Raw genomic sequence first — 19,118 nt, forward strand, 5'->3', positions numbered from 1 at the left:
GCAACCTGTGCCAGGGCTTCATCACGCTCACATGGAAGAATTTCCTCCTAATGACTCAGCATTATCTAAATCTCTCCTCTTTTAGTTTAAAACAATTCCCCCTTGTCCTATCACTATCTGCCTGTGTAAAAAGTCACTCTCTCTCTTCTTACAAGCTCCCTTTAAGCACTGAAAGTTGAGGTCATCCCAGGGCCTTCTTTTCTGAGAAGGTTATGAGGCAGCCAGTTTATTTCAGCTTGAGCTGGTGCCTCCAAAGAGGGACCCTGAACAGCACAACTCCTGGGCTTTTATCTGCTCACAGTCTGTGCCCCTGACCTTCATATGCTCTTTACATGCCTCTTGGTCCAATGGCAATTTATGATCTGGGGTCTTCTAATACCTCATTGGATTCTTTCTTCATGTCCACGTGGGCAGACCATTAACTGCTCTTCTCTTCCAGATTGGGGTAACCTTGTGGCCCTCCAGGGTCTCAGCTCTTATCTGAAGATCTCCAGACCTCTGTCTCCTCCCCTGCTCAGCCGTTTATGTTCACAGAGTTCATTTACAGCTCACCTCAAAGCCAAGCTGTGAGCAGGGCCTACTCATGCTAAACTGTAAGCAAGTTACAATTAAATTTCAACCTACACAATTAATTTCCAATATTCTATATGTAAACTTACTTTACTTCTCAACAGACCATATATCTGTGTCTGCGGACTCCAGCCAATTTCTTAGCCACCTATCCTGGTTTCAGATAGCACAGGGTTAATTTTTTACAGTAGCCAAGAGAAGGTGTGGCTAAGGTCTAGATGTTATTTGACACAAAAGGGACACTCTCTCTGTCTTGTCCAGGGAGAAGGGGGTCCTTCCAGCCAAGAAAACATGGTGGACAGAATGGTCTGGTACGGGTTTTCTGTGGGGGCTTGCCATGTAAATAATTTATTTTTCTTGTACATTTTGTTATTAATATTGTTGCTGTTAATGTTAATTTTCTTATCTCACTGCTGTTTCCAGTAAATTGTTCTTATGTCATGATCTTTGTCTTTTGAGCCTCCAGTTGTAGGGGGGTGGAGGGGAAGCAGTGCATAGTGTTAGCAAGAGTACTAAACTGGAGAATACCATTCTTAAACCACAACACCACCAAATAGTCCACTCTTCAAATCCATGTCTCCCCAGTTTGGAGATAAGGATGCCATGTGGGACCATGTCACAGGCTTTACAGAAGTCTAGGTGGATAAAATTGGTCATCTTCCCTTGTCAATTGTTGCAGTATCTCCATCATAGAAGGCCACAAAAGGGGTCAGGCACGACTTGCCCTCGGTGAAGCTGTGCTGGCTGTCTTGGGTAAACTCCTTGTCTTGTATGTGGCCTTAATATTGCTTCCATGAAGATCTGCTGCAGTCCCCCCAGTGCCAGGGACTGAAGATGTGTCTAAGGCCTGCCATATTTGGTCCGCTGTTATATACGTTGACAAGATAATGTAGAAGAAGACCTTATTTTTAGTTAGTAACACTTTAACATTCAGAAATGAAAATATGTATTGGTCACCTGGTAGGAGATTCAGCCTGTGAAAGGGGAATAACATACAACAAAGCCATTGTTGGCAGAGGTGTTATCATGGGCTGTTATGACCTCATCTCACACACTGGCCCTGCGTGAGATGATGTTGAAACTAGCCACTCCTGAGGAAGAGGTATAAGGTATGGTCCTGGGGTAGAGAGGAGAGGAAGACATGATGCATGCTGGTTTCATCCAGGGGATGCTCTGAAGGTGTGCTGCCTCCCTATGCCTCCCACTCAGGAGCCATGGTCCATCTCCTTCTGTTCAGCAGCTTCTCTAGAATTCAGGGGCCAGATTGTATTAATTGCTAGTGTGACTAATAAAATTAATTTGCTTTGCAATTCTGAGTGCATCTTGAGTTTTTTGTGCACCGTCATCCTCCCTAACTTGTGACACCTTCCCAGGCACAGAGGTGACAGTCACTGGTACTTAGTTCCATGGGTCAAGACAGAGTTAATGTTCTTGCAGTAGCTATGAGGGGCCAGAGCCTGAAGCTGGGTTGGTTGGTTGGTCAGTGAGCACTTTTTGAAATGTAAATCACGCTCTTTTGTGTACTTTTGTTATTAAAATTGTTGCTGTTACTCTGACTTTTGTTTCTCTCTAATGGGAGGGGGTGAAATGAAGGTGTAAGGCTGTAAAAGGCTGAATTTCCAGCTGGGCTTAAAAGCATGACACCTTTTAAAATATAGGATTGATGTTTTCCTTTTTCCAATCACTGGGACTTCACCTGACCACCATTTTCAAATAGGATGGAGAATGGCTTGGCAACTACATCAACCCTCAGGACCTTGGGATGCATCTAATCAGGCTCCGTGGATTTGTGCCTATTTAGTTCCATCAGGTGGTCTCGAACCTGCTCTTTGCTGACGGTGGGAGGGATGTTGTCCCCCAACCTTCACCTGGAAGTTCAGCAACTTGGGAGAGACAGAAAGTCCAATGCCTATTGGAGTCTAAGACAAGGTCATGCATGAGTCCAGGTCTCTGCAGGTTGTGCAGCAGAAGAATGACTTACAGGGAAATTATTAAACAGACAGACTTGCTGATAACATCTGCAAACAATCAATTCCTTGCGTCTCTTCAATCTTTACCTTCATTATGTTTTTAAAGATCTTCAGCAGCCTGGAGCATAACAAAAGCAGTTGAGACCTGTCTCAGTTTCAATCTAGTACTTGAAAAATACCATCAACTACAATTTGGAAAATTGGAATTACAGACTCCAGACATTTAAAACTGTGGTGCATATTAAGGAGGAAAAAAAAGTTTTGGGGGGTGGTTGTCATGTGCTTCATAATCAGTGTCTGTCCCAAAGGCTATTGCTAGTTTAGGTTATCCAGTGTGACTTTTGCCACAAGTTTGTGATTAGGCAGTTAGAATATTTTCTTGGGAAATCACTGAGCATTTGATTCCATCTTTTATTCTAAATGGCATCTTCTTAGACTTAAGATGTCAGAGAAACATCTGAAGCAAGCAGAGCATGAGGCACACAAATGAAGCCATCTGACTAGGAATGGGAAATCTGCATATTCAGCTATGGCTCCATCTCATGAACAGTGCTTCTTCCTCTGGCGATGCTGAGCAGGGCACTCGCTACACCTTTATAAACGAGGACACTAGACCTATGTTAGCCATGACCGAGAGCAACCCTGACCCCTCTCAGGACCCTCCCTGAGCAGCTGCAATTCAGCACAGGCTTCCCATGTGTTTCTACTTTTCCAGTATGAATTCAAACACACTCTTCCTTGGTTAACACCATTGTGGGCTTAGCCTCTGGGAGCATAAGCATGGACACAGCAGCTTCCTGCTCAGCCAAAGTGGACAGGCTACGCACATGCTTTCACACCAGGAATCATGAAGGGTCAGGGTGCTGGAAATGCTGAGGTCAGGGTGTGGGAGAAGATCCCAAGGTACCAGGATGGCAGCATGCCCACCCTAATTTCTCAAATCAATTTTCTTTATGGCCACTGGAGAAGACAAGTGCAGAGAGCCCAGATAACTTTTCAGAAGTCTATCTTGACACTGCTCTTGCCACCACTTACACCAGCACATCTTCTCTTCAGGATGATTACACAGTAGGCACTGTGTAAGAGATGTCATGCTGGAGATGCAATGGGGGGATATCAGCATGTCAGAGCTGTACAGGAAAGGAATATGGTCAGTAATGAAAATCCTTCTATGACACAGACAAGCAACAACACCAGCCTCACTGACAAATTGGGACCAGCTCCAGCTCCCTGCCCCTAAATCTTTACTCTGGGGCCAAGCAGAGGCATAGCAGCAACATACCACCTGGAATAATGCAGGCACCTTGCACCACTCAGGGTAGATGGCACCAAATATTCCCGGCCAATTTATACCCCATGCTCCTGTACTGGAAACTTAAGAAACCAGCAATGCTGCATTTGCCACCTCTGCCAGAAAACAGCACATTACAGGGAGCTGAATTGGACAATCCTCTGCAACTTGCCCTTGAAGAGGGGTTTGCCAGTGTTAAGCAGAGGGGTCATTGCAGAGAATCCCCTCGGCACCAAAAAGCCCCTTAGCTCCACTGAAGTTTCCAAAAGGCTCTAAAAGATGAAATAGGTTTCCCTAGGGGAGGAGCTGCAGGGCTAGACAGCACAGCATTTTGCATTCCTGTCTGGGACTAAGAGTGGGGGGGAGTGTTTGTAACCATAATGACTGATTCTCCAGCAAAAATACCTTGATCTCTGCAGTTCAGTAAATATCACAAATACCCGCATTATGACATGCTTTGCATATCAGTGCCCATAGCAGCAGCACTCCTTGCTCCCATTGCCACACGTGGATGGGGGTGTCGCTTCCCATGCTGGAAGTAAACAATCGTCTGTTTCCTTCTGCATCATGTTTGCTGGGTGCCATCTTAGATTAAAGGAAGGTGAGTTACCCTTTTTCCAATCCAAGTGCTCATGTGCAAACTAGAAATGAGAAAGTGCTAGGGGGGACAACAGAAGTTTTCAGATGTGAGATTTATGCAGAGGAGGCAACTGTCTCTGTACAAGAAAAAGTTTCCTGAATTATGAAACCATGAATTTTGATGTAAACAAGACCTAAAGGGAACACTTTTGATGCTCCTTTTTAATAAAAAAAAAAAAAAAAAAAAAAAAAAAAAGCTTTCAGGACTTTTAAAGTTTGATGTAAACACACTCAAAAAGTGGAAAACTAGGCAAAACTAGGATGCAGGGCAGTGGTGGACCTTCCTCAGGTACTGTTATTCTCTGCAAAGCAGCATTACTGACTGCCTTGTACCTCAGTGGCCTAAAGTAATTAAAATACAAAACTGCTGAATGATTGAGCCATTCCTTCCTTGCTAATAGTGTGATCCTCATGGAGGTAGGAAGGCTGCAAACGATATGGCCATAATAGTGAAGGCAGGCTATGAAAAGTGCAGAGCAACGCGGCAGATTGCTTCTTTGGCTTTCACCCACAGTCAGGTCTGTGGAAACTGGTTCCTCCAAAATGGCAGAGAAGCAATTGCGTGTAAAATCTCGCTATGAGAAGCCTGTGTCCAAAAAGGAGGCAGAGAAGTCCTGCAACTTTATTCAAATAAAAGGAGAGAGTCCACTGAGACATATCCCCATGGGGTCTCTCTAGAAATTCTGGAGGGCACAGCCTCTCTTTTTTATCCCAAACTCCCGGCTGCATGTTGCCCTCTTCCTTTCCCCAGTGTCTGAAGCACTAGGAAGGTACAGCCTTCCCGAACTGCCTATTGCATATTCCCCCTTCAAAGTGTCATTTTACCCCGAAGTTCAGAAGTTCAGGCCTGTGCAGAGTCCCCAACTTGTCTGTTTCAGGAGTTGGGCTGTCTGGTCTCCATAACAAACCTGCTGCTTGAAGTTAGGGGAGACATTAAGACCAATTTCAAAGACGTCAACCCATGGAATTGTCTGAAAAGACATTAGCACACATTTGCCCTATCAAGGCCTCCTGGCTTGTGTTCGCGTCCTGCCGCAGCAGCCCGGCAGAAGCTCAGAATCTACTGCCCGGCATTTCCCTGAGCCCTACGAGTGCCTGCTCCAGCCGTGTCCCTCTCCCCAGAGCACCAGGGGATAAACCGAACCCCGCTGCCTGCAGCCTGCCCTGACCCCCATCCGCACGGCCCTGGGCAGCGGCCCCGTGCTGGGGGCGGAACGGGGCCTCGTTCGCTGGGGCCAGCGGAAGTCACGGGCACAACGAAGGAATAAGAAACGAGCTGTGGATGTGATGCTTGTGGCTAACCCCTCCTCTCCAAAGGCTTTCTTTCCATCTTCCAAAGCTCGGTGCCTGGCATTACTCGGCAGTTGGAAGTGGGCAGAGTCTGTCATTCGACCTGAGCAGGCAGAACTTGTTTCCTGAGACAGCCTGAACTCCCCCCTCCCCCCGAGCTCTCCACAAACTTTACTCCAGATCTACAATTTGAAGGTATGGTGAGCACCCTGTAAAGGTAATACTCTGCTCAATTTTGCATGAAGACTTCGTTAATCATACAGGAGATCTCAAAAGTGGGCAGGATTCCCGATCCAGGGAATCATTAAAGATGTTAGGGGACTTGAAAGGATCAAAAATACTCTTTAGAGATTTAGTGCATTTCTCACTATCACAGGAACAGGGGAAGAGGTATCACTAATATAATTTGTCCTTACAGATTTTACATTAATCCAGGTTTTGTGAACAGATGTTCATACACTTCTGACCTTCAAGAAGCAGCTTTGCTCTTGGGTTGTAAAGGAGCTGAACCTGCCTAAGGCAATATATTGGCTATGTCACTGCTTTCTATCAATCTTTTACATATTTTCTGACAGCTATGCAAACTATATATTTTAACCAGAACTCAGTATGTAATTTTTTTGTGCTAGATGCCTGGTTGGTTAGACTGAGCAAGCACAACATCTTTAAATTTCATTCCCTATTCTGACAGCACATTTTAAATTATTTGACTTGGAAAGGGCTAACAGACCGCCCCATCAAGTGGTTTTTGAGACAATGTTTTAAACATGTGGATGAAACATATATGCATATAAAACCTCATCCAAGGGAAGCATATAATGGAATTGAAGCCTTACTAAATAACCTTGTTACTGCATACCTAAATAAGATTCCTCAGAGATCACGTCTTTCCTCAGGGTCGTTCCCCTTCTTGGCAGTGCCTAAGCATGTTTTCGCTACAAGGTGGACGACTGGCCTCCCCCAACCCCCGCCGGGATCGGGATCGTTTGTGGAGGCACTTGCTCCGCATTTTCTCTTCTCTGCTGTGATCAGAGGCAGCGGGTGCCGTGTGGCCATTAGCGAGTGAGACACCCCATGGTATAGGAGTGTTAGAAGGAACAGTCTGAATAATACTGTATGTTAATAATTAATACTTTATTTGCTGGTTTTGTATAATTTAATTGCATAGCATTGCAAGGAAATCAGCAATAGTACATTCACAGTGTGTAGCATAGTTGCCAGGATTTAGAGCTGTGTAATTCCCATGGGATTCATTCCTAGTGGTTAGCACTGGCTTTACACTGGTGACCTGAGTGACATTGTAGCACGAGGCTTTGCTGCCCAGACACACTCACGCTTTTCTCACCTCTTCACAGGGAACTAAACGAATCTGCTGTGAGCACAGCTGCAGATTAGAGGTAAGAGTGTGTGTGTGTGTGTGTGTGTGGAAAAGCACTAGAAGGGGGCAAATAAGTCAAAGGGAGAGCACACAAAGATTTTCAGACCATCAGCTAGGATTCCCGAATTCTTGAAAGGCTGGCATTCATTAGTCACTTTATCATTCATGTCTTTAAGTAAGAAGAGTCTGTAAGTTTCACTAATTTTACACGAGGTAGCAGGGAGTTAACCTGGGATGAGGAGATGTTCAGAGCTGATCACTTAGCAGAGGTGCATGGAGTTCAAGCATCAGGGAACAGGTTTCTTGTGCTCAGCATGGCCAGAGCTGAAGGACAGGTCTGTTCTGTTGGTCCCCATGCTGGAGCCTCACCCTTCATGTTGCACTGCATTGACTGTCAGCAGTGCTAAAAAAATATTTCAAAGCAGAGCAAAGTGTGCAGGATGCTGTTCCAGAGGAACTTCTTATCACAGTGCTAAAAGAGGGCTGAGCAGATAGTGCAGGCATCCTGGCAAATGTGCACAATTCATGGGACCAAAGCAGAGCAGCAGCCTGGCAAGCAGATAAACACACTGCTGGTTTGCTTCCCAAGTTTTTCAGCATGGTGTGCTGTGATGAAGAAGAGTGGAATTTTCCATCTGGTTAATCAGACTTTGCGTGCCATCCTGCCGTCTCCCCACTATAGCAGTTTGCAGATGCCCATTTAGCTGCAGGCTATGAACGGTGAGATTTCTCAGGGGCTTCTCCTAGGTCAGGAACAATCACTGGAAAAGTAGATCAGAGAGCTCACAGAGGAGGTGGCCTGATAAGCTGGGAATGTGCCTTCCCTTTGGCTCAGTTTCTGTAATGAGCTGTGAGATAGCTTGTGTTGCCTCTGTTGACAGCTTGCAGCCAGCACAGCACCACTCCAAGCTTTTCTGAGCAAGGACTTGAGCCCCACATGCCTGCCTAAGCTCAGCCTAACCCCTACAGGCATCTAGGGCCACCTCAAGACCCATATGCTTTATGACCTATGACAGGGGATAGGGAGAAAACTCCCTGTGTGGGAATTTGGAAAGGATGTTTGGTTAGAAGCAGGAGTGATTCCCTATACTTTGACTGCCTATACATGACTGTGTTGTGTGCTGGCACAGGACAGGCAGCTTGGAGCACCCTTCCCATCTATGGAGACCTTCCGAATCACAGCCCAGTACTGCCTGTGCATGCTGCCTGCATGGGCCAGGGAGATCCAGGCACCAGATCTGTGCAGTCTCAGTGGGTGAAGTGTGCTCAGCAAACCCTTCTGTAGCACCAAAGGGGGCAAACCAATCCCTGAGACACCAGCTCTGGAGAACTGTTTGAAGAGAAGGCCATGCTTCCCCCTGTAATACTTCAAAGATGTAGCAGAAGAGGCAAAGCTTATGAAGCTGAACCCGTTCAACTGTTAATTTGAAAGCTGGTTTATTGACTTCAGATTGTATTAATATGTTAAAATATTAATATATAAAAGAGTGATTTGTCAGAAATTGCTGACAGGACAAGATACAAAGATAGGCAGATAGCTACATATGCCTTTGGTATAAGATAGCATTTGACAACAAAAGCAGTTTGGCATGGAGATGCACATAGAGTCACCTGCAGTCCGAAAGAGGAGATCCTGTATCTTTCTGATACAGCTTCCAGGAGATAGAGCTTTCCACAATGGGAAAGAGTTGGAGATTCCTACTGGATGTGGGAACCTTTGAGTTCTCCATTTGGGGTCTTACGGCAAGGTTCTACCCCAAGGTGAACAGATGTTTTGTCAAAATTAGGAGCCTAAGAAACATGACAGAAGAGTGTCATTAATGGAGTGAAATAAAGTCTCTGAAGAAGAGGGAGTTAGAGTGTGTTTTTTCTAGACAAAACTTGAGAGAATGAAATACAAAATCCATGAGGAATGGTTGAAAGCAGATGGTTTTAGGGGATTCTGTAATTCAGTGAAGGAAAGCAAATGTCCTCTAGAGCTGTCTGCATTCTCTGAAGTCTTGTGGATTTTAATTCTTCTCCTTCCAGAAAGTCATTCAATAACAGGGTAGACGCTCTGTTATTGAATGGAAACCAAATTGCAAAATCAAGTCCCAAAAGTTAACATAACGCTTCAGTCTGTAGTTCAAGATCTCACTTGGAAGGAGAGGAAGAGGAACCATGTGAATCCATGCTGAGGGAAGTGGTGTTTTGAGGGAGCATCTGGAAAAAACTCGGAGGTGCGGCTGTCCCGGTGACAGCTGCAGGATCATCCACCTTGACTAAGACTTTCATACCACAAACCTCATTTGCATTGTGTCTAAGACTGCCTGCAGGTGCTGTATGCATTAGTGTTTGCCTATCCGTGGTGATTAAGCTACAGCTTCTGGGTGTGTCAATGTCAGCATTACCATTAGCATTAGTAGCTTCAGTTCAGCTCCTCTACAGCAGCAGCTGACTGCTTCTTCATAGTGATTATGCATCATTTCCAGGGTCAGGTAGACCCAGGCTTATATAATTTCCCTGAAACTGTGGTGAATTCATGACCACCAGAAGATAGTAATGCAGGATCTAAAATTTCTTTAAAATAGTATATTCTACTTAAAAGAAAATTAATTAACACAGGGCTATTCCTGTCCTGAAAAAGGAGGTCAGATTAGATGATCACACTTGGTCCCTTTTGTCCTTGTAATACATATACAAATACACAGCATTGGGTACTGTTGGAGAAGAGCTAAATGCCAATGGTAATACAATATGGAGAATGGTGAAGAAAATGGGCCAAGTTAAATCTGGACAAATATATCATCAGAGCAGCAGAAGTGAAGCCTTTCCATCCTCTTTTCCCAGCTCAGAGAAGGCAGACACCCCATAGCAGTATCAGACCAAGCCACTTGAAGCAACAGAAAGGCTTTGTGACATCCTGTGGTTTATACAACTTATTAATAGAGGATGCCCAAATGAAAGTCACATGCTGTTGTTGCAAAATCATGCAAGCTATTCCCCTGAAATAATTAATTGCTAGTTTAGACATTTCAGTCTATTGGCATGGAACAGGGTGTATATGAAGGTGCTCTATTGCAGAGTCTTAGCCACGGAAACAAGCCATGCTCAGAACAAATAATAATTGTGTCCACTACTGTTCAGAAGACTGCTGCTGCTACTGCCAGTGATTGTTTGGTTTCTTTTTGTAATTGCTTGGCTACATAAAAAATGCCTTCAAACAATATAGTGTAACCTAAACATAGCTCCTATCAACACAGCTGCTCTTCCAGTTTTGGCCTTCCTACTACCATGGTTGCCCTATGGGATAACATCACTCTATACTGAAGATTCTTGGGTTACCAGGGACCTTCTAAGATCGCTCAAGCCAGAAACTGTTCCAGAGTGATTGCTTCCAGAACAATATCCTTTGCTTCTTAAGAACCCAACTCTTATTCTTGGGTGGGATTCCCTTCTCCCTGACCATTCTTTGTTACCTCATCATCACCCCCACCTGTGGTGGCAGGGAGGCTGGGGAGTTAGGGAAGAGCAGCAGGAAAGTGCTGCTGAGGAGGGAACAGAGGAATGAAAAGACAAAGTGAGAAAAACTACAAAGGTGAATAAATCAAGCTCACTAGAGATAAGTCTGGGGGCACCATACCAGTGTTAGAGAGATGATGTACTAGTGAGGTCCTTCAGTCTGTAATCTCCATGCTTGGGGAAGGGATGGAGATTGAGGTGGCAGCAAAGAAGTAAGGGTTATTGATGGGTTAGAAACCATGGAATCATCTGAGAATGGTCACATAGGAATTAGGGCTTCTCCCTCCAAAAAGATGGTGGGATCAATAGGCCAACTGACGTGCACCTACACCAATACCCACAGCATGGACAACAAACAGGAGGAGCTGGAAGCTGTGGTGCAGCTGAAAAACTATGGCATAGTTGCCATCACATAGGCATGATGGGATAACTCACATGACTGGAGTACTGCAATGGGTGGCTGTAGACTTCTCAGAAGGGACAGGCAAGAAAGTGGAAGTGTTGTAGTAAACCTGTGTGTGAGGGAGTGGTTTGACTGCCTCAAGCTTAATGATGGCATTTGATGCCACACAACTTTTTCTTTTTATATATATTTCATATATTCATAGCTTTGTAGACTATTGTTGTATTGTATAGTTTCTTAGTTTACTTCAGTACTTTTCCAGTACTCTGTTAAAACAAACACATTCCTGGAATCCTATTCTAATCTTACTTCTTCAGTGAACCAAGTCCATTCTTCATTCCTATGTATATAGACATAAAAAATGTGGGGCTAGAACCAAGAGGGGAGGCTTCAGTAGGAGGCTAAACTAAGGGGGGAATTACTTCATTAACTGTACTTATTATCGAGGGTTCTTGTCAACTATGCTAATATGCTAAACATATAAAAGTGTCATAGCCCTATATCATGTGTGCATTTCGGTGTGCATTCTGCTGTGCATTTTGGGCTGATAAAGGCATCTGAATGATAAGGTCGAATGCTTATATTTATGGTTAAGGGGTAATGTCAATGACTGTCATAGACTGACCAACCAGGAAGAAGAGGCAGACAAAATATTCTATAAGCAGCTGGAAAAATCCCCACAATCACTGGTCCTTGTTCTTGTGTGTGTCTTCAACTTACCAAATGTCTGCTGGAAATACAACACAGTGGAGAGAAAACAGTCTATGAGGTTCCTGGAGTGCGTGGAAGAGAACTGCCTGACACAGCTGGAAAGTGAGACAACCAGGGAAGCTGCCCTGCTGGACTTGCTGTTTGTGAGCAGAGATGGACTGGTGAGGGATGTGACAGCTGAGGCCTTCTGGACACAGCAATGATGAAGTGACAGAGTTTTTGATACTGGAGAAATAAGGAAGGACGACGGCAGAACTGCCACCGTGGACTTCTGGAGAGCAGACTAGGGTCTGTTTAGGAGACTGATTGAGAGTCCCTTGGGAAGCAGCCCTGAGAGGCAAAGGGGTCCAGGAAGGCTGAAGATTCTTCAAGAAGGAAATCTCCAAGGCACAAGAACAGGCTGTCCCCATGTGCTGAAAGATGAGCTGGTGAGGAAGAGACTGGCCTGGCTAAACAGAGAAATTTGGCTGGAACTCAGGGAAGAAAAGAGCATTTGTCTGGGAAAAGGGGTAGGGAACTCAGGAGGACTATGAGGATGTTGGGAGGTTAGGCAGGGACAAAGTCAGAAGGGCCAAAGCCCTGCTAGAAATTAATCTGTCCCATGCTGTAAAAGATAACAAAAAGTGTTTCTATAGATACATCAGCAACAGGAAGGCCGAGGAGAATCTCCATCCCTTATTGAATGTGGTGAGAAGCATTGCCACAAAAGATGAGGAAGAGGCTGAACTACTTAATGCCTTCCTTGCCTCAGTCTTTAATAGCAAGAACAGTTGTCCTCAGGGTAGCCTGAACTAGAAGACAGGGATGGGGAGCAGAATCAAGACTCTGTAATCCAAGAGTGAATGGCCAGTAATCTGCTATGCCACTTAGACCAGCACAAGTCCAAGGGTACGGCAGGAGGTGGCGAAAAAGCTCACCAAGTCACATGTTTTACCAGCAGTTCCCAGTCAGCGAGAGAGGTCCTAGGTCACGGGAAGTCAGCAAATGTGAGACATACATATAAGAAGGATTGGAAGGAGGATCCAGTGAACTACAGGCCAGTCAATGCCAGAGAAGGTCACGAAGCAGATCATCTTAAGCTGTCACATGGCATGTGTAGGACAACCAGGGGATCGGGCTCAGGCAGCATGAGTTTATGAAAGGCAGGTCCTGCTTGACCTCCTTCTATGACAAGGTGACCTGTTTAGTGGATGAGGGAAAAGCTGTGCATGTTGTACATCTCAACCTTAGTAAAGCTTTGGACACTGTTTCCCACTGTATTCTGGAGAAACTGTCTGCTCATGGCTTGGACAGGTGTGCTCTTTATGGATCTTTATGGGTAAAAGCTGTCTGGACATCTGAACCAAGAGAGTGGTGGTGAATGGAATCACATCCAGCTGGGACCAGTGGTGTTCCCCAGGGCTTTGTTTTAGGCTCAATCCTGTTTAAGGTTTTCATCAATGATCTGGACGAGGGGATCAAGGACACCCTCAGTCATTTCACAGAGGACACCAAGCTGGGTGGGATGTTGATTTGCTGGAGGGCAGGAATGCTCTGCAGAGGCGATTTGACAGGTTAGATCAATGGGCCAAGGCCAACAAGGCAAAGGGCTGGGCCTGCCCTTGGATCCCAAGAACCCCATGGGACAATACAGGTTTGGAGCAGAGTGGCTGGAAAGCTGCTGGTGGTGAAGGGCCTGGGGGTGCAGTTCAACATTGGCTGAACATGAGCCCATGTGGCCAAGAAGGCCAATAGCACCTGTCCTGTACCCAGCCACAGTGTGGCTAGCAGGACCAGGGCAGTGACTATCCCTCTGTGTTAGGCAGAGGGATAGTTATCCCTCTGGTGAGGCCTCACCTCAAGTCCTGGGGTCAGTTTTTGGCCCTTCACCCCAGTAAAGTCACTGAAGGGCTGGAGCATATCCAGAGAAGGGAACAGAGCTGGGGAAGGGTCTGGAGCACAAGGCTCATAAGGAGCACTGAGGGAGCTGTGTGGGCTCAGCTTGGAGAAAAGGAGGCTCAGGGTGATCTTACCAGTCTCTACATCACCCTCACAGGAAAGTGGAGCCAGGTAGGGGTTGGGCTCTCTTCCTGGGGAACAAGGGACAGGAGAGTAGCAAATGGCCTCAAGCTGCACCAGGTGAGGTTTAGACTGGAAAAATTTCTTCACTGAAAGGGCTGTCCAGCCCTGGCACTACCCAGGGCAGTGGTGGAATCTCCATCCCTGCAGGGATTTAAAGACCATGTGGATGTGGCACTTGGGGGCATGGGTTAGTAGTGGGCTTGGCAATGCTGGGAGAATGGCTGAACTTGATGATCTCAGAGGGCTTTTTCAAACTGAACAATACCATGCAGACCATGGGGAAAAAAAAAACAAAACTAAGGTTTGATCCTCACTATTTGAAGGCATGACTCAGAAGGAATGGAGTGAGATCAGACAAGGCAGGAGATGAAGGGATAAAGTCAGATGGCATTCATGTCACTCTATTGTGGGTATTCAGGTAGCATGCTGGTCTGAAATGCCTCTTCCTGGGCAGATAGCAGTTTTCAGAAATAACGGTCTGGAGAAAGGGACAGTCTTCGTATGTACACTGCTTTCTCCCACCTCTGTGGCAAGGCACATCCAACTTGTAGTATTGAAGTCTATTCTTCTCCATAGTAGGAAATTCTCTTATTGGAAGGTTTTTCCTGAGTTTCAAGAAGAAATAATATATTTGTAAGGGAAATCCATGGGAGTTGTGCCACCTGTCATTCTGGCAGAATGTATTTCATTGTGCTTCAAAGGGTGTACAAAGATGGGCCCTGAGAAATGCTTCTACCGACTATGAATTTGCTTGTGAGGTTGCATTGCATGTCTCTCTTTAAAGCAGCCTGAGCAATTGGGCACATGTAGAATTCAGCTGTCCAAACTTATACGTGAGTGCAAGGAAACTTACTAGAGTAATAATGAAGAATGTCCCATTGGTATAAAGAGTTATGTAATAGTTAAAATGCCAAAAACACATAGAGAAGGCACCTTGGTATGTTGCTGAAACAGACTGTGATTTTCCAGCCACTGTGACAAAGAACATAAATCTTGTGCTAATATTCAGCCAGGTAGCTGATGATTGTTGGCATCTTCACTGAAACTCCATTCTGCACAGAAACTGCAACAGTGCAGTGGAGAGAGCTGCTAAACCTGGGAGTCTGAGAACCAGGGAGGCCAATTATGCAGTAGAAAGCACAGCCAACCACAGGCTGCAAAAAGGCAGAGCAGAGGTGGGAAGGAAGGAGAGATGCGGCCTGATCATGGAAAGGAAGAAAAGAAAAGACAGTACCACATTGGCATTGGAATTGTCTCTGTGCAGCATAAGCAGTGGAAGAAAGCTGCATTCTGAAGTCATGGGTAAAGCACAAAATACAGTAGAATAAATGTACAAATACAATAAGGCAAGTGATATTAAAAAGGTTTTAAGAAAGAACTTGTTTGTGACATCAAACCTGAATCAAGTCTCAAGTAGCTCAGGGAGAGCAGCTGCTAGTTTGTAATGCAGCAGACAAGCATGGGGCTGGGAGGAAGAGTCAGAGGTGGATTAGGGCAGGGAAGAAAATCAAAATGACTCCTCACTCCTCTTGTCATGCTATGGGAATCAGGTGAGTTTCCACCAGGGAACCTCTCAGGATGGGAGCAGGGGATTTATTTTACAGTGGCAGTGCAGTTTCTCAAACTGTTTGAGGAAAATGGTGCTTTTGAAAAGTCAGGCATCAGAGTAACCACTGTAAGAATCTGCAGTTCACACTGGCTGTGCCTGTATAGTGATTTACAGGGATTGCTAAACAAAAAAAAAAAAAAAAAAAAAAAAAAAAAAAAAAAAAAAAAAACCAAAAAAAAAACCAAAAAAAAACACCAAAAAACCATAACAAATCACACAAACTCCCAATGCAGAACTCCTAGGAACTTCTAGGAGTGTGCAACACAAGTTCCCAGTGCACCTGGAAGAAGCAGGGAGCATAAGCTGGGATTCAAAATAGCTAAAATGCCTCAGTCACACACACTCTCAGCACAGCCAAGAAGAAAATGAGGTCACTTTAGAAAGACAGAAACTTCAGAAATTCACAAAACTTTGTCTCATTCATCAGTTGAAACTACCCAGACAAAATTTGAGGGTAATAATTTTTGTCACTGGATATATAATTTTTTTAGTTTCACCGTCTTTGTTGTGTTGTCCCATCAGAAATTCTAACCAAATGTCCCAGCAGGTGCTGTCAGTGAGAACAACATCACATGCTGTTTCTCTTTTAGCCCTCTGGGGCCTGTTCTCCTTGGCCCTTGCTCCTCCCTCCAGACTGCATCCAGGAAAATGCACCATAGCAGCATTGCTACACTGGGACATTGCAGAGCACCATGAGACCTTGAAGTCTATAAAAAATTAGGTTAAAAAGTTATGAGAGGCACTCACATGAAGAAAAGCTATAGCTTGGGTAGGAGTAGATTTACCAGTCTGATCCAAACCAAAACATTTCTTTACATTTCTGAATTTTCATGAGCTTCATGTATGGTAAGAGTTGAAATTTTGACTTTTTGTTAAAAAATAGGGCAAAAATAGATGTTGAGAGATTGGCATTTCCCATAGGAAGGAAATTCCATTATTTGAGTAGCTCTGTGAAACATGAAGGAAGTTCATTTGCAGAAAGTCTGCTAACTTGTAATGAAGGTCACAGCTGCATAATTGGACTCTGTTCCCAGGGCCAGTGAGCAATGCAGGAGAAAGAATTAATACCAACCCCCAAATTAAGGTTACTGTAACAAGGAGAACAAAACTATAGAATTGCAAAATCCAGGGAAGGGAGGGCTGAAGGATTGCTTAACACACAAAGAAATCACATCTTTCCCCACGACAGTTAGCAGCAGGGAATATCCCAGTGGCTTTTTACACTCCAGCAGAAAGTATCCATGTCCTAGGACAAGTCTAGGTATGGATGGTCTATATCCATCCTCCCAGTCAACACATGTTCAGTTGACAGGACTGTGACACTTACCCGCCATTCACTACATCATGGTCCTGAAGGGTTTTTTTCCTGCAGTTCAGAAAAATCAAGTACTCTCAAAAGACTGATATGCAAAGTGCTTGCTGGAAGCAAGGAAAGCCATGGGACAGTGGATGCAACCACCTACTTGTGTTTTGTATCCCAGCCTCACAGCCTCAACACCTCCTCCAGGTTGTCTGTCCAAACTGGACACTCTAACTGCATTCTAAGAGAGACTCACACGGGAGATTTACCTTATTACATTATGAGTCAACTGTTAGCCCATTTATAGGTGTTTTGCTTTTTAAAGATCAAATAGAAATCAGTCTTTCTTAAAAAGTAGAGATGATAAAGAAGGAGTTGTTCTGCCGGACCTGCAAACCTTTCTTTAGACACACAAGCCCTTAGTCAAAATTTGTCTCAAGAGTCATTTGCCCAGAACTTCACTTGTTTAGGATCTGGGTCTTTCCAATTTGGGCAGAGATGCAGATATACAAAGAATATTTTCTGTATTCTTTACATGTATATTTGTAGCTTTGTAGTCTATTATTCTAACTTAGTTTCAATATTTTCCTAGGCAGAAAGACAAAACAAATTCCAGGACCCCTATTCTGTCTTGGTTCTCCTTAGAAACCACGGTTGAAACCAGCTCTTCAAGACATATTTTCATAAACAGGGCCTGGTCATTATCTGAGGGAGGAGGATTTAAAAGGTGCTAGAGCTCAGGGGCATTACTTCATGGAGTGTACTTCTAATTGGGGGGGTCTTGTCAGATATGTTAATTTGCAGAATCTATAAAAATGGTACATGGGTTACGTGGGGCAAGCATCTGCAGCATTTGTCACCTAATGGACTATGCACCTAAGGATCCTTACATAAAGGTACTCCCTTTTATTATACTGTGTCTGGCTCATATTTCTAGGACTACAGAAAAAGAAATCAATACAGACCGAGGATGTATCTAAGGATGGAAAGGGTGCAAAACTGCCCTGTCCCTATGTAACATTTTTTGTCTACTTGTGGAATTAGCATAAATAATTTTGAAAGGTGCTCAGTGGAGGAAATTTCCAGGGGGCTGATTTTGGAAAGCTGTTTCCCATCACACCCTTCCTTTATCTTCAAGCAGCTGTGCAAGGATAGCATCAGAACACCCTCTGGAAGGTGACTCCATGACAAGAGGTGCAGTTGTCATGTCTTTTCTCATTGCCTCTCACAAGGTGACATTGTGAGTTTCCTTTTTACCCATTGCTGAAAACACAGGGCATCATGTGGCCTCTAATGTGGATGATCAAGTGTGCCCTGGACTCCTAGAATTTGGAGAGACTTGGGGGAGTTAGCTGACCATAGGGTTTGTTCCCCAAGGATTGCTCTACCCTGGAAAAACTGCCTGGGCATCAGGCAGCTCCATCCTGAGGGAGCAGAGCTCTTCACCTCCTCCATAGCTTCAGGCTGCTGCTCTGTGTCCTATTTAATAACTCAAAGTTGCCTGGAAATTGTCACAGGTACAAGTCAAAATATGGAAAAAGTTGCCAAAGAAGATTTAAGGCACTTGTCACTGCAAGTTTATGGCTTTAAAAGGCCTATGCATGCTAACCAGGGGATTAAAAACCAGGGTAGGAATTAGAAGAGATTCTAGGAGCCAAGCTGAACTTCATGCATAGGAGGTGGAAAGGACAACCAATCACTGTTAGCTAAACACTGCTGCCTGAGATGGAATCAGGCAATAGAACAGCATTTGAGAGGTGGCCAAGTGCATGGCTGCTCTGCCACTCTCTGGGTAGCACCAGAAATGAAGTAGTCCTGCATAGGAGTGCTCTGCTACAGGTCATCAGCTCCCAGCAGTGCCAACAGTGCTGTCAGGGGCCCTTCTGCCAGAGCAGCTTCTGGCCAAGCTTCGTGAGAAGCAGGGTCATGAGGAACAGGAGATGTCCTTTCTCTGGGACTGCCCCAGCAATGGCTGATGTGAACCATCGGAAGAAGCAAAGAAGATCAACCATGTACCAGGTTGGGCCACCACAATCAGTCTCCCTTTACATCTGCGGCTGGACTGGCTCTCAGGCACATTTCTGCAGGGTTTTGTTGCGTGGTACAGGCAGAGCACACCTATTCCCCAAAACCAGAAATATTAATTTTGGAATAAAAATATTTTCTTGGGTAGCCCATTCCAATATGTGTTTTTCTGGAAAGATGACTGAAACCTTGCAGGGGACAGTACTTGAATTTACAGTCCCCACTTGACACTTGCATGACCTGAGATGTTGATGAACCTTCAGTAAGAAGATTAGGGTGATTAGTGCCATGTGAGCCATGGAATTGTGTGAAGACCAAGCAATTTATTGGGTTCAGAGAGTGTGTCCTTGTCTCCTAATGCAGCGATGGC

The 19,118-nt window shown here is 44.8% G+C and overlaps 1 protein-coding gene across 1 annotated transcript in view; it reads left to right on the plus strand.

Annotated features, from left to right (window-relative positions):
• Nucleotides 1–5,711: 5,711 nt before the first annotated feature.
• SLC1A6 (solute carrier family 1 member 6) overlaps nt 5,712–19,118 on the plus strand; it is a 37,731-nt gene continuing 24,324 nt past the window's right edge. The window contains exons 1-2 of the mRNA XM_068174210.1: nt 5,712–5,955; nt 7,116–7,163. The gene's annotated coding sequence lies outside the window, so the exon portion shown is untranslated. The remainder of the gene's footprint in view (nt 5,956–7,115; nt 7,164–19,118) is intronic.

This window comes from Anomalospiza imberbis, chromosome 27 (assembly GCF_031753505.1).
Source record: "Anomalospiza imberbis isolate Cuckoo-Finch-1a 21T00152 chromosome 27, ASM3175350v1, whole genome shotgun sequence".
In the NCBI taxonomy this organism is placed as follows: domain Eukaryota; kingdom Metazoa; phylum Chordata; class Aves; order Passeriformes; family Viduidae; genus Anomalospiza; species Anomalospiza imberbis.